The 12,014-nt window shown below is 40.4% G+C and overlaps 1 protein-coding gene across 1 annotated transcript in view; it reads left to right on the forward strand.

Annotated features, from left to right (window-relative positions):
• The window catches only part of LOC308553612 (uncharacterized protein), a gene marked incomplete at its 3' end in the record, with an annotated part of 272,043 nt that overhangs the window by 71,739 nt on the left and 188,290 nt on the right, over positions 1-12,014 (forward strand). The window lies entirely within an intron of this gene.

Genomic DNA, 12,014 nt, shown 5'->3' on the forward strand with positions numbered 1-12,014 from the left:
GCCACACACTTTTTTTAGTAGCCCATTTTCACACCTTTAAGTCTTGTTATGTTCTGTAAACTTAGTAGGTTCTCTTCTTTCAATGGGCGATTTTTATTATTCAGACATTTAGGGAGAAAGTACAAGTCAGGGTGCACACACCTGTTGACAGGGAGAGTAAACACACCTGCGGAATTAGGGAGACGCGCCAAGTCCTGGTAGGCACATTGGGGAATTTGGGTGCCATCCTGCGTCAGGGTAAACACCCAGCGTGTTAAGACACATCACAAAAACTTGAACTCTTTGTAACTTGAGTTTTAGTTCTTTGCACCAGCATAAGATTATAGGTGACTTTTACTGTATCATTTATAAAAACATGTTATAGTGAATTGATGGAAAATATCAAATTGGTATGTTTTGGAAATTATACTGGAAGGTATATTACTATAAGAACAAAATATGAATTCAGTGACTGTTGCGACTTTTATTATAAATAGAACTATTTAAATATTTTTTTATCTTCACCCGAGGATTTGTTTTCATTGATTTTAAAGAGAGAGGAGGGGAGAGAGAGAAAGAGAGACATCAATGTGAGGGAAAAACGTAAACCAGTTGCCTCCCCATGAGTCCTGACCAGGGGTTGAACCCTCAGCTTTTTGTTAGATGGGATGGTGCTCCAGCCAACTGAGCCACCTGACCAGGGCTGTTTAAATTCTTTAAAAAATATCTTTGGATTAATTATATTTGGTTAAATTTTAGATATGAGAGAAATGCATACCCATGGCCTTTTAGAAAGCACCGTGGTTTTGATGTCTTTGTATGGTTTATTTTAATGTGCCCATGGAAACTCAATAGGTTATTTTTTCCCTTTGGAGGTGAAGCAGGTGGGTAATGAAAACATTTCCTCGCGATCTTCTGCTTGGAGAATGTGCTTTAGTTGCTTTGTGTTCAGAGAAGGCCTCCCAGTCCCATTGTCAGGTTCTGTGTTGTGAGTTAATAAAGTTGCAGCCTCATGGTCTTTTTGACTAACGTGTGCTTCTGAGGCTCTTTTGCCCAAAGGGTTCTCACTGTTAGCAGAGTCATTCCCAGTGCTCCCCTGATACTTTGCTTTTCAGTCCTTTTTATGGATGAATTAATAAGAACAGTGATATTAACTGCTCACTTCCAGTGATGCTCTAATGCATCCCAGTCCCCAGCCTCAACTAATACCTGGAAGCCAGTCGTTTCCTCTGTCACATGTATTAAGTCTGCAAAAGCAAGAGCAAATCTGAACGAACAAACAAATTCCCGCTTTATTAATGTAGACATGCCTGGCTGGTGTTGCTCAGTGGTTGAGCGCTGTCCCATGAACCAAGAGGTCTCCGGTTCGATTCCTGGTCAGGGCACATGCCCCGTGTGGGCTCGATCCCCAGTTGGGGGCGAGCAGGAGGCAGCCGATCGATGTTGCTCTCCCTCTTTTCCTCTCTCTCTAAAATCAATAAAAACATATTTAAAAAATAGTCTATTATAGAAGTATGTTTTATATTTATATTAGAGATTTACTCAATTTTATCTTTTTCCTTGACCTACTTTTCTTGCAGAATAAATGTTTATTCTCAATTAAAGGCAAAATATTCATATTTTAAATACGTTATCGGTTAGCACATTTATTGAATGCATGTGTAAGGTTTCTTCTGTTTTCATTTAAATGTGTTAGTGCCCCACAGTTTATAAAGTCATAAGTAGTTCACTGGATTTAGCTTTTCCAGTTGTAACCTGATTCTTACTTCCGCCTGGCAGCTAAGTCTATCCAAATGCTGTTACTGACATCATGTTGGGGAGCGACAGAAAATGCACTTTGATGTACAGTTTTGCACAACTTGTCGTCTTATGGTCCCTCTTAGAGGCACTGGAATGCCGAACGTTTCCTGGTGTCCTGTGATCATGTCCATATATTCAGCTCTTTAACGTCTTTTATTCTCTTTTTCTTCAAGTGCCATCTGTAAACAATGGTTAGTGTCCATATTCCATTGAACGTGTATTTAAAATCTGACTTTCCTTGTAATGGGATACAGCCGGTACCCCCGTTTTCACGGCCTGTTCCATGTGTGTGGCACATGCCTGTCGCTCTGGGATGTGTGTGGCACATGCCTGTCGCCCTGGGATGTGTGTGGCACATGCCTGTCGCCCTGGGATGTGTGTGGCACATGCCTGTCGCCCTGGGATGTGTGTGGCACATGCCTGTCGCTCTGGGATGTGTGTGGCACATGCCTGTCGCCCTGGGATGTGTGTGGCACATGCCTGTCGCTCTGGGATGTGTGTGGCACATGCCTGTCGCTCTGGGATGTGTGTGGCACATGCCTGTCGCTCTGGGATGCTCGCTGTCCACGTTGGGGCACAGGCTCCGCGAGAGCGCTTGTCTGCTGACCCTGTGCTAGTTGTTCAGCGCCGGCCAGTCGCTGGGTTTTCACCTCTTGTCTTCCCGGCTCTCGTGTGTATCCCCACTGTGTTCCCACCCATACAGACCCGTCGTGTCTTTTCCATTTGATCTGTCTTGTTTAGCCCAGTTCTCTCCGCCGGCGGGAGACCTCTCCCCTGCGAGTCTGGAAGGTGGCGGGGGTCCTTTTTTATGGTCTCCACCTACTCTCATCCCGCTGGGCTCTCAGACACTTGGATTTTTACTACTGTTGCTTATAAATTAAAAACCAATATTGTGAGGTTTGCCCCAATGACCACATAACAAGTTATTATATAAATTTTCTCCCATTTAAATCTGAAGAGTCATGCTGTGAAACTGCTGGCCCACATTAAATTTTTGAATTCTGATGAGAGACCCTTTTATTACTTCTCAGCCAATTTTCCTTACCTATAGAAATTAAGATTTAAATTAGCTTGCCTGTATCTCTAGGGCACCTTTGTTAAAATTAATCACACAAATATTCTTTGTTTAAAAGTTAGAGATAATCTGTTTAGTAACTAACAGGTTCAATCTTTTTGTCCACAATTTAACCATTGGAACCACAGGAGTATGGGGAGCATGAAAATATAAGACATAACCTCTGTCCTAAAACAAGTTTAGGACATTCAGTGATTCTTTAATCATTTAAAAATTTTACACATTTTTAAAAACAATTGATAAATGTAGGAGAACTAATTCACAAAATATAGGATAACTAGTAACAAATGAAACATTAAAGTGAACAATTTTTTGGTGGCATAACGATTAAGTAAAATAACCTGACTATTCCTTGAAGTGAGTTTTTCAATCACAAATTTAGAAAGAAAATTATTCTGGAGGAAGAGGTTGTCCCTGGAAGAATAAAAAAGAATAGCAGTCAGAAAACACACATCTTGAGGAACTGTATCTTTTTAAAAATTTGGAAGTGAAGCCGCATCTTTCATAGACTCATCTCTCTCCTTAATTTTTGTCGATGAACATTTCCTAAAATTAAAAAAGAATAATTTTCCTTGTTCCCATTTCTAACTGCAGCTATACTTTTACAGGAAAGTCTAGGTGCACAGTCACCTTGAGGTTAGCGGCTCGCATTCAAGCTCCTGAATTGTCCGGTGGGAGAGCTTCCCCCACGAAACCTTGATCTCTGTGGGTGAGCTTTCCCACCCCTTACAGCTATGTAACCCACCTCTGTCCCAATCCTATATTGTCTTGAATAATTTAATGTGTGTAGTTACCTCCTGAAGCCAGTGGTAAACTGTTTTAGGAAAGAGGTTATGTCTTACATTTATACATTCCCTATATTCTGTAGTGAAAGGTTAAATTGTTAACAGAGAGATTGACTCTGTTAGTTACTAAACAGATTATCTCTAATTTTTAAATGAAGGATATTTGTGCAAGTGATTAACTTATAAAAATAGGATCCTAGAGATATAGGCAAGTTAATTTATACCTTAGTTTTCATAGGGAAGGAAAATTATCCGTAGAAATTAAAGGAGTGCTGGAAGATAAGGGAGCAAGGTTGCCCTGTCATTCTCTCTGAAATGTCTGCTGCTGTCTACCATGTGGACTGACACGCTTTCTTGTCTGTTAGCATCTTACTGGTGAGTCACTAGAAATAGCACTCCTTTCTTATTGTAGATGACTAAGCATGTACTACAATGTACAATTAAGGTTATATAAAATAGGAAGCCTACAAAGAATTCATCTCTCACCTAGCACCAACATTTGTCAATTAATTTACTATAGAAATGATAATGATGTATAACTGACAGCTGACAGTCCAATTTACTGAGGGATTAAAACATAAAGTTTGCATTAAAGATATCTATGTATTTTCATACCTTTCATGTTGGATAATAATATAAGAAATCGCTAGTCTGACCGCAAGTGGTTCTTTTTCTGCAACCATAAATCTGAGCCATTAGCAGACACTGAAGTTACATTCTAATGATAAGTTGAAACAAATTTAAAACATTAAAAGATATTATATTTCCTCTAACGAGCACTCATGTAAGTGCACGCAGCTATACCAGCATAGCGTAACTAATTCAAAGTATGAATCTAACTAAAAACACCTTTATGCACATAAAAATATATTCCAGCGATTTATTTTCCATACTTTTCCTCTTAAATGTGTTTATCATTCTGCTTTACTAGTGATTAAATAATAAAGTATGGCCATAGCTGCCTTTATCATTTGCACACCCACCTGCCTTCAGATCAGTAGCCTGACGCCTACTGCGCCCTTCAGGACGGTCTTTCCTCCCCACGCGTTGCCTCCCTGGCCTGCAGAACAAAGGCAGTGTCGTCACACAGGTGCTACGACTCTGTGCATACCTCACGTAAGCACTTTGCTGTATATCTCCATTTAAGAGAGAAAAATGCATTTCGTTTCCTCAAATAGACATTTAAGTTCTAAGAATGAAATGACACAGGGAGAAACAGGGCGCGAGGCTGGAGCACCCGCTGCGCGGGGCGGACGCCCGCATGCCCGGCCGACTGCCTGACCTGGGGCACGTCGCGGTTTCAGGGAATTGAATCCGAGGCCTAGTACGGCGGTGAGACACTGAGCCAGGATCTTCCGTTCATTAACTGCAACCCCTTGATGTCAATATGCTTCTTGCGGTTCTTTTTGCTCTCCTCAAACAAACTCTGACCTTTAATTGAAAGAGAAAATTAGTCGTGATACTGTGGCCAGAGTTCTCTTGTGGGATTTGAATTTATCTGAGCAGAAGTAGCTCAGAGTTTGGGGCCGAGGGAGCTGAAGGCAGGGAAAGACAATGACATAGGAACCTGTGGAAGAAAAGTGACCTGAGAGATAAATTTATAATAAACGGATTAATATGAAATCTCTATAGAGAAACAGTAGATTCCTAGTGCCGAAGGCAGATTCGTCCTGGAGACCGACGGGAAGCTTGTGTGTACCGGGAGCGGCTCCCTCCCCTCTTTCCTTCCTGAAACCAGGCTGCTGGTGACTCATCAGTCCTAATGACGAGGCGACAGTGTCCTCAGTTAGCCCTGGTCCTCCTAAAAGCTTAAAGCCTAAAGCGTCCTGATCACTCCCCTGCACGGCCTCGGCCCGATGAAATGATGCAGCTGCGGAGACGAGGCGGCCCCCACGCTGAGGAGCTGACACAGGCAGCGATGGCTAAAGGTGCAAGGCAGCAGGGCCCCGCGGGAGTCTGGCACCTCCGCGCTCCCGCGTGCGGACAGGGGGCCGCCTTCCTCCCCGCGCCTGCCGGCACAGTGCTGCCTGCCCGCCTTGCGGAATTCCCGCCAGAGCAACACAGAGTTCTGCCACGTTCAGGCAGATGACGAAGCTGAAGAGGGAGCGACATGCAACTGAGAAATGATTCTGGGTGCTTTTCAGAACGCTGAAGGCTTCTGGGCGTCGGCCCTCACAGCGGGCCCAGCCCAGCTGAAGGGGACCAGGCCGTTTTCCATAATAATGACAACTGGCCCTGCTCTGGGAGGCCTCCCCGGTGTTCCCAGGCAGGGTAAGAGGCACAGGGACCCATCTTATCAAAGGGACCTTTTCCCCACTACCTGGCACTCTGATGGAATTTGAAGGATTAAAGTCACCGAACATTTGAAATAAAGACCATCTGAAGATCCTGAGCCATATGATCGTTACATGTTCCCTTTGCCAACTGCAAGGTAATGAGCCCCCTCAAACTTAAGGACATGAAGGCTTTTCCTTACGCTGTAACTTCCTGTGGATCAGGAATAAAAATGGCATCAGGACTGGGTGTCGGCTCAGCCTCTGTGGCCGCGTCTGGGAAGACCTGAATGGCTGGAGACCTGGCCTCCCGTTGTTTGATTTCTCTTCTCAAATAGCTATGAGCTCATGCAAGGCCAAAACTATTTTTAATCTTTTAAAAAAATTAGACTCTAATAAAGTACCTACTAAAGTTAGACTTAATAAAAATATTGAAAGAAGTAAGAATGATGTTTAGAAACATACCTAGAGAAAATTAAAGAGCTATTCATTGGAGACCCTCTAAATTATATGGTTTATCTCCTAAGATATATAGATAGATAGATATATTTGCACTACAAAGCATAAATGATAAAAGCAATTAATACAATGATAGGAAATAGCAAAAAGATTGATGTAACAAAACAGAGTTTAGAAACAGACCCCTTGATCTGGGAACTAGATAATGGTGGAAGTGCTTCCAGACCCAGTAGTGAAAGGCTGGACAAATGATAAATTATTTGGGGAAAATAGATTTACACAGTAGAGAGAGTGGTCTCTCTATGTCACACCACATGCAGTGGTGAACTCCAGATTCATTAATGATATTAATGTAAATAGTAAAACTATAAAAACTATGAGGATGGAGAGAAAGTTCTTTTCAGAACCCTAAAAGCTCAACCCATCTGGATTTAACTGCAGCGGGTTTATGTACAAATTCGGGATTTTTGTTCAGTGAAGAATCACAGAAAGAATTAATAGATGGATGAGGGGTTGGGAGAGGTTTGCAGAAGGTCTAATACTGAAACTGTATAAAGAATGCTGCCTTCTAAGCAACTAAAAAAATGGGAAAATTAGTAAGAAAATTGGTGATGGATATAAATGGGCATAAAATTACTGCTAACTGTGTGTAAAAATCAGATAAATGCAAGATATAACAAGAATAAAATACTGCCGCACTCCCACTGGATTCACACAATGAGAAAGATGCACCGAGTGCTGACAGAACGTGGAGGGATAACCCTTGTCACCGCCGGTAGGAACAGAGCCTGATACAGACTTTTGGGAGGGAAATACGTGGACTTGAATTTATAAATGCTTGTATTTTATTATTCAACACCCCAGTATTTGCCATTGTACTCACGAAGCCCTCAGTTCCAAGTAGGAACATATCAGATTATGTTTGAGGAAGGAGAGAATTGGAGGCAATGCAGGATTTTACTATTAGGAGACTGGAAAAAAGCAAAATGCGTTGGTTACATGCTATGGAAAACTTACCTGACATGTCTAATCTTCAGAACTTAACACTGATTGAAAAAAGTGAAAACACAAATTGTATAAAATCTTTGATTCAGTTATTTGAACCTGTGGTAAAAATCAAATATCATGTTAAATTATGTCTTAACACATAAGGACAGTTGGTTATACTGACATATTCTACTTGTTATAAATCTTCTTCTGAAATTCCTCTGCAGAACTAACTAGAATGTTCAGTATTATTCCTTAAAATTTCTGCATATTAGGTTCTTAAATATTAAGCATATTTGAACAGGGTATGGGTAACCTCTGGTTAAAACAGTTTCCTCCTATGTCTGCACAGTGCCGTCAAATATACAACACATGTGTAAACCATGTCTGTCACTGTAAATTGGAAAACTGACAAGTCTGCCGTCCTGCTCTTCTAATACTATCCAATATTTTTGCTCTGAAAACAAAAAAATACCAAGTCTAAGTCTAACGTGGGCAGAACTACAGTTTAATTACACCAACTAGACTTGGTGACTAGTTATTCCTCCTGTATCATATTTTATGCACAACCCAAAATCATTTCTTTTTCCTATTTTAGTGTTAAAAATATAAACCCAAACACTTTTATAAAATTAAAGAATATTTTGCCACTCTCATGTGCCAGGTATCTCATGTACTATGACAGTTCCTTAATTTTCTTTAAAGTCACCCTAGGTTTTGACCCATACCTGAGTGAAACTCTCTCTGTGCAGTATTCATTATGTATGAGAAATGTTGATTGGGAAAACAGTGCAGGATTAAATAAGAATGTTAGAAAATACTTCCCTAAATATTTGAAGATGAATTACAAAAAGCAATATTATTAATGCTTAGGAAAAATCTAAATATGACTGATAATTGTATTCATTTGCCAAGATTAAAATCTCATTAGATAATGATGTAATATAACCTACAGGACAAAGTACCCATGAAAGGAACTAATAGTTTTCTCAGTATATAACATTAAAAACCGAGCCATTAATAATACAGAGTTGGCTCGTTGCAAACAGTGTTTGCAAGTAATACAATCTGCACAAACCTATTTTATTCCATTTTACAGAAGCAGAAAAGCCTGATGTTTTACTGTATTTAGACTTTTCTTTGGAGAAATATTTTTAGGAATAATTTCATCCTGAGCTCTCTGCTTCTGTTAGATGGTCTTTATTCAAGGTAATTTTTAAATTGCAGGAAAATGCAAGTTATTGATTCTTATTAGTGGATTTATTTACTATTCTATCACTCTTGAATTTTCAGAAATTTTCCTTAAAATATATGCATATTTTGCTATCCAACCACCCAACATCTTGCGTGACATTTAATATTGATAAAATCTCCCTTTTTGTCTTCCTGGAGTTTCAAAATGCCAGCATGTGGTGTGTCCTTTGTATATTATGAATTAAAATATCTGCTGTTCTTTAAAATACCATGTGATCCATAGATCATCTCTTATGAAATTTAAATATACAGACTACTATAAGCATAACCTTACCACATTTTGTTTTCACACAAGTATTTAACAATGCAAGTCAATGTGCTAGATGTTCTTTCACGGGCTGCTAGCGAAAGATACCTAAAAATCCAGATGACTTTTAGTTGTAATTATAACAATAGCTGTACTTCCTCTCCTGATGACTTTTCCTGCAGATGGTCTATTTTTATCCTGACATTTGTGTGTGTCCTGTGAATTTCATCACGGGAAGAACCAGCAGTTTGTCTCAGAGCCTCTCAGTTTCGACCTGCAGGTGACAAGCTGATATTTCTTTCCTTTGAAGATGCTTTTAATATGATGGGTTAAATGTCAAGAAAAACTCCCATCATATACTGAACCTTGCTAACCCATTTTTCTTCATATTAATGACATATTGACATTTGATTTTTAAAAATGTTCTCTTCATAACAGTTGTAAAGAGTTTCAAAGAACACATTTAGTTAGGCATCTTGTATGTTGGTACATATTTAGTGTACTGCCAACTTTTTTGTAAATATAAAAGAAATCATCAACTCTAGAGTTATTTACTCACCCTTAGCTCTACTACTAGTTTAGAGAGTAAAACAATCTCTAGCCAGAAAATTCTACAATAGACTTTTTCATTTTAATTTTGAATGTGGTGTCTATTAGACAAACATGATGAACAGAAAAGTCTAATAGCGTTGGAAGAAGAAATAACTTCTACTTATTAGAGGAAAAGGAAATTTTAAATAGGAGAGTTTAAAATGGTTTATGAAATGTTACTGGCTCCTTCAATAGACTCCACACAACAATGTTTTAGAAACACTATTTGCCGTTAGTATTTTTTTTTTAATTAAAAAAAATATATATCTTTATTGATTTCAGAGAGAGGAAGGGAGAGGGAGAGAGAGAGAGAAACATCAATGATGAGAGTCACTGATCGGCTGCCTCCTGCATGCCCCTGCCTGGGGATCAAGCCCACAACCCGGGCCTGTGCCCTGAGGGAATCGAACCCCGATCGCCTGGATCCTAGGTCAACGCTCAACTGCTTAGTCACGCCCGGCTGGGCTCCTTTAGTATTTTTGAGGAAAACACAATATGATATTATTTGTTCACTGCTTATATAAGATCATTAATTATACAATAACGATTAAACGTATTAAGCTACTACCAAGCCTGACAGGCGATTTTTTTCATAGCTTTGCAGATACAGGACATGCGATGAGGCCTGTTAAGAGGTGGACTCCTGCCTCTCCCCTGGCTTCAGAATGAGGAAGTGACTTGAGGTTTTTAGCTTATTCTGTAAATGCCGCAGGTACAGCTTACACTCTTCCATCCTCACCAACACACACACACACACACACACACACACACACACACACACGTAAAACACATCGAAAAGGTCTGTCCCTGCTTTTGTGAGGATGGCCACCAGCCACGTGTAGATATTTAGGTTTAAGGCAAGCTGAATTTTAATAAAGTAAGACATTCCCATTCCAAGTGCTCAGAGGCCATCTGTGGCCGCTGGCGACCGCGTGGACCAGCACTGGTGTAAAACGTTCCCGTTGTCGCGGGGAGCTCCCCTGGAAAGGGCGCTAATGGGCTTCTCGTGTGGAGGCGCCGTCTCGAAGCACCTTTGATTCTTTCATGATGTCGTCCTACTGTGCATTCAGTATTTAATACTGAGTTGCATGTCTCGGTCCACGAGCGTAGAGCTGCGATGTACATCTATGTGCATCTCACAAACTTGAACTTTGAAAACATCGTCGTCACTGTTTGCTATCAAGTTCATTATCTTGACAACGTAGCCGTGAAATAACTGGGCAGCTTGTTTCCTCATCACAGTTTAGAGCAAAAGAAGATATATTTTCTTAGGGGAAATGAAAGTGAGCATTTATGTTTGGTTACTTACTTTTGTTATTAAAAAAATATTTAAATCATTCTCAAAATGTTTAAAAGCAAGCTTTTAAAAAAGTCATTGCGGCATTGAAACTTTTATCTTTGAATAATTTTTCTTTAGATCGTCTTGTTTTTGTAATTGCATCAGGTATCTGACATTTTACCTAATCCTTTGAAAGAATTAGCTTTTCCCGATCTGAAAAATTCTTGGAGGTCAAGGCCATGGAAGTTTCAAACAGCAGGATATGCACGCCTGTGGCCCCGTGGACGTCTGTTCTAGCGCCTTTTACGCTCGGCCCAGTGCTCTTGGGTTTATTCTGTCCCCAGCCAGCCTGCGGCTTCGGAGGGGTTGTGTGCGTTTTGCCTCCTTGTCAGTGCCTTGCACGGAGCAGCTGCTCATGAAATACCTCTAATGTCTGAGTAGGAAATCAGCTGGCCTACTACAGAAAGTTCCGTACTGAGTTACACTTGAATGCTATGTTCTTAGGCCACTGAAAAACTCCCTGTGGATGTTTTAAAAGCACTGTAATTGAAACAGTGGCCAGCATGTCTCTGCGTGTTCCTCATCTAAAGACTCAGTTGACACATCCTGTTAGAAAAGATTTGTCTCTCTTAAGGAATTCGTATCATCAAGGACTCAGAACTCTGCCTCCGCCGAATCCTGTCTCCATCAGTCACCATCTGAGTGGCCTTGATGTATGTCACTTAGCTACGTACTAAGATAAAAAATTCACAGAAAAGTCTGTCCTGAGATAAATGCTGCTAATGGCTGATTATTTGGTTTCCCAGAGCAGAGGCGCTAATTAGGGTGGAGAGATTAGGTAGCAGGAAGTGACCTCTGGTGAGTTGGCTACAGAAAGAAATAAAAGGCACACAGGGGTGCGCTTATCAACCTTAATTTCAATTTTCCTCACTTTCATTCTGTGTAGAACAGTTTTTGAGTTTTAGGTCTCGGAGGACTTTTCCTTTTGCTGAGTTGCGTCCCTGCTTTGTGTTTTGTTCATTGTCATAATTCTGTGTAAGTATCGGATAATCCTTCTATTTACAAATTGGCCTGCTCTGCCCCGCCCATCCATGACTCTTGTATTGTTTCTCTGTGCTAACATTTGCGTTCTTGAAAGGCAGTTGCTTTTTCTACAGTTTTTCCTCAGTTTCTTGTATAAAATCCTCATGGCTCCTCTATTCTTAGACTACCTTAAAATACTGAATCGTCTCCTCGTTGCGTTTCATTTTGCTTTTGCAGAGCGTGTGCCCTACGCTTTGTTAAA

Source organism: Miniopterus schreibersii, assembly GCF_964146895.1.
Source record: "Miniopterus schreibersii genome assembly, chromosome: 2".
NCBI classification, from domain to species: Eukaryota; Metazoa; Chordata; class Mammalia; order Chiroptera; family Miniopteridae; genus Miniopterus; species Miniopterus schreibersii.